Source organism: Peromyscus californicus, unplaced genomic scaffold (genome assembly GCF_007827085.1).
Source record: "Peromyscus californicus insignis strain IS unplaced genomic scaffold, ASM782708v3 Scaffold_9__1_contigs__length_137607984, whole genome shotgun sequence".
NCBI lineage: Eukaryota > Metazoa > Chordata > Mammalia > Rodentia > Cricetidae > Peromyscus > Peromyscus californicus.
The window spans coordinates 78,652,049-78,656,379 of record NW_026294617.1 but is presented as its reverse complement, the minus strand read 5'-3'; the positions used below and the strand labels follow the sequence as shown (position 1 = coordinate 78,656,379).

The 4,331-nt window shown below is 44.6% G+C and overlaps 1 pseudogene; it reads left to right on the top strand.

The window, feature by feature from the left end:
* The first annotated feature begins 3,634 nt into the window (after positions 1-3,634).
* LOC128106854 (uncharacterized) lies at positions 3,635-3,737 on the top strand (annotated as a pseudogene).
* Positions 3,738-4,331: the final 594 nt, after the last annotated feature.

Genomic DNA, 4,331 nt, shown 5'->3' with positions numbered 1-4,331 from the left:
ATAAATACTGTCTATAAATGTTATGCTATCCTTTCAGCCTATCCTATTCAACAGTGATTGTTTTGGGGGAGAAAATGCTTGTGTCAACTTGATACAAGCTGAAGTCATCTCAGAGAAGGGAACCTCAATTGAGAAAATGCCTCCATAAGATCAGATTGTAGGCAAGCCTGTAGGGCATTTCCTTAAACAGGAATTGGTGGTAGAGAGCCCAGCCCATTATGGGTGGGACCATCCCTGGGCTGGTCATCTTGGGTTATGTAAGAAAGCAGTCTAAGGAAGCCATGGAGAGCAAGCCAGTAAAAAGCATTCCTCCATGGCCTCTGCATTAGCTCCTGCCTCCAGGTTCCTGCCCTGTTTGAATTCCTGTTCCTTCAATAATGAATAGTTGTGGTGATATTGTGTCCCCACTATACTGTGCATCCTAATAAACTTATCTGGGGTCAGAAAACAGAACAGGCACTAGACAGACATAGAGGCCAGAAAATGGTGGCACACACACCTTTAATCCTAGCATTCAGGAGGCAGAGATCTGTCTGGATCTCTGTGAGTTCAAAGCCACACTGGAAACAGCCAGGCATGATGACACATGCCTTTAATCACAGGAAGTGATGGCAGGAAGCAGAAAGGTATATAAGGAGTGAAAACCAGGAACTAGAGGCTTTTAAGGCTCGTTACTTTTAGACTTTTAGCAGCAGTTCACCTGAGATCCATTGGGATGAGGACACAGAGGCTTCCAATTTGAGGAAACAGGATCAGCTGAGAAGTTGACAAGGTGAGGTTGGATGTGGCTTGTTCTGTTTCTCTGATCTTCCAGCGTTCACCCCAATAACTGGCTCTGGGTTTGTTTTTATTAATAAGACCTTCCAACAATTTGTACTACAAATAGTGAAATGGAAGTATAAGCCAATTAAACTCTTTCCTAACCCCATGTTAGTTTTTGGTCATGGTGTTTCATCACAGCAATAGAAATCTTAACTAAGATATATTCCTTCCTATGTATTCTTAATACTACTAAGTACATAATGTTCTGAATTTTGTTTTCATAACATTTCCCTAAAGTCCCCACATGATTTCTCAGAGGATCTTCCCAGGCTCTAACCTTTGACCACAGGGCCACTTCTCAGAGTTGTACAGGCTGTGTCCCGAGCATCAGAAACCAGCCCAATGACCAAGTGGGGTCTGACACCCTGCTCGAAGCATAATTGCCTACCTACAAGGCCTGCCCCAGGGCTTCGGCCATCCAGAGGTGCCTCACTAATACCCAGAAAGCAGCTGGAAGGGTCGGCAGCTGCCCAGCTTGTCTTCAGTCTTTCACTGCCAGCCACGCCCTTTGCACTACACTTTGGTTTTGTTCTTGCTCTTTCCCCAACATTTCCAGAAAAACCCTCACACCCAGCTCCCTAAAGAGGATCGGATTCCAGGCCAGTTACTGCCCTGCCCCGCCCAGGCTTGAAACTCAAGCAAGTTCTCCCGAGTTATCAGACATGTCTGTGAAGCCAGCAGACATATTCATGTTGCCCCAACTTCTGCATATTGCACATGCCAATATTGACCATGTGTTGTCTGTGGACAGGCAGTTCTCAATTGCCCACTCAAATGGCAGCGAGCATTGGCACACAAAATTCAAAACAGCAGATGATCATGAAAGATGGCTCTGGATAACTGTCCTTGGAATGCAGTTGGTGATTCCTGTTAATATAGATTTCTTCCACCACAGATTCACTTGAATGAAAATTGGCTTGTAGTCTGCATCTCCTGTCTACTGAATATAGTAAGACAGGCACATGCTGGGGAGACTCCACCTGGGATTAAATCAACTGGAGAAGGGAGATTTGTTCTTGACAATCTGTATGATGGAGGGTGGGGGTTGAGTTAGTTACGTTCAGAAACATGCTTAGGTTTCTCTTTTAACAGAGACACTTTTCTGCAAAACCCAAATTCAGCCTAAGGCTTTTTTCACACTGTTTTCTTATCTGTAAAAAAGCGTGTGTGTGTGTGTGTGTGTGTGTGTGTGTGTGTGTGTGTGTGTGTGTGTAAGAGAGACAGAGACAGACAGAGAGGGAGATGTTTATACAAAGTACCCAAAGTTTCTTATTTCAGGAGTAGCCACCGACACACTGGCCCAATATTCAAAGGGAAACAACACCAATTCTTAATATTAGTAATTAGTACTATCATGAAATTAGTATTGTTACTACCACAAGCATAAACAAAACCCTGTTTTAATTTTTTCCTACGGTTTGGTTTATTTTTCTTTGTGTATATGTTCTTCTCTGGGTGTGTGCATGTGCACATCTGCAGGGAAAGATGTCTCATCTCCTGGACCTAAAGTTACAGGCAGTTGTGAATCACCCAACCAGGGTGCCGAGAATGCTAGTCATCTGCCAGAGCAAGGAGCACTCTCCACAGCTAAGCCATCTCGTCAGCCTCAACTTCACGTTCTGATTGTTGATTTACCAGCTTAGGCTACCGGGAGAAAGGGTTTCATTGTTTCAGATTTAGCTTTATTTTATTTTAGATTATGTGTATGAGGGGGTACATGTGAAAAATGGAGGCGCCTACAGAGGTGTGATGTGGGTGCGGGGATCTAAACTCCCAATCCTCTGCAAGTGCTTGCTCTTAACTGCTGAACCATCATTCCAGCTCTGGTTTATTCTATTTGATTGCAGTGCTGAGGACTGAGCCCAAGGTCCTGCACATGCCAGAGAAGCCCTTTACAGCTGCATCACCAGCCCTGAGAATTGGGTTTTGTGATATTGTATGCACGGGTGTGTGTGTGTGTATGTGTGTGTGTGTGTGTGTGTGTGTGTGTGTGTGTGTGTGTGTGTGTGTCTGTATTCTATTGTCACAACTAATATAGGATCCTGGTGCATTTGATCTGAGTAATTTTATTAGCCAGAGATTAATAAACTACACATATATAATTTATTAAGTCAACTTGCATTAAAATATTGACAACAGTTGTCTCGCAGCTGAGAGGCTGAGAACCCAGTCCTTGTGGCTGGATGCCTCAGCAGTCAGAGTAGTCTCAGAGTGGCAGGCCCACAAGGCTGAGTCCCTGGGCAGAACCAATCTGGTCCCCCAAACCTGGAGAAGGTTGATGGAGAGCCACTTGTCCTTAGTGCACGAAAGAAGCTGGGAACACTGGGTTTGTTATCAGTGAAGGAATCTGCAGCAGCAGCAGCAAAAGGGTAAATCAGCTCTGCACCTAAAGGGAAAGCCTAGTGAACAAAAGACACAAAAGGCAATAATCCCCTTCTGCCGCCCCTGGCCTTTCAGGCTGGGCTGTTACCAGGTGCTGCTGTCCACAGTCAGGGTTGGTTTTCCCACATCAATTAATGAAGTCAGGACAATTCTTCAGGTGAGAGCCAAGACTCAGGAGATTCTAATGTGTAGCAAAATTGACATTAAAACCAACCATTATGCCAGGCAATGGTGGCACAAGCCTTTAATTCCAGCACTCGGGAGGCAGAGCCAGGCAGATCTCTATGAGTTCGAGGCCAGCCTGGGCTACCAAGTGAGTCCAGGAAAGGCGCAAAGCTACACAGAGAAACCCTGTCTCGAAAAAACAAAAACAAACAAACAAAAAAACAACCATCACAAACCACCCCTTGTCTACTTGACACACAAATGTTTCACTTTAAAAACCATATCAAGTGTAGTATCTGTTCTTATCAGTTTAATATCTGATACGTCCTCTATCTGAGGGGGTGGGACATAACATGCAGGCATCCATACTTACACATAAATGAGTAAATAAATCTTAAAAACCATAACCTTGTCCTCTAAGTTTAATGTTTCCAGTTCAAAAGATCCCCTCCATCTTTAAAATTCCCAATACTTTAAAAATCTCAAATCTCTTAGCTCTAATCTCCTATGGACATCAAAAACATGTCACTTACTTCCCTGCTCCAAAAGGGAAGAGCCAGATGTGATGGCTGCTCCTGGTTGTCAACTTGACTACATCTGGGACTATAAACCCCAACAATGGAGGGCACACCTGGGGGGAAGTTTTTGGTTCATTTGAAGTGGGACGGTCCACTTCTGATCTGGATCTTTGAGTTAGGAAGACACCCTTTTGATCGTATCTTGGGGTGGGAAGACACACACCTGGAATCTGGGCCACACCTATGTGAGGACGTGGAAGGAGGAGGCTTTTGCTCTCTGCCTGCTTGCCCTCGCCTTGCCAGAACATCCCTTCCTTCACTGGCAGTAGAGCTTACCTCTTCGGGATTCCAGCATATACTGAAGACCAGCTGAGACATCTAGCCTCATGGACTAAGCCACTACTGAATTCTTGGTCTCCAGAACATGAGAAACTGTATTAAAGG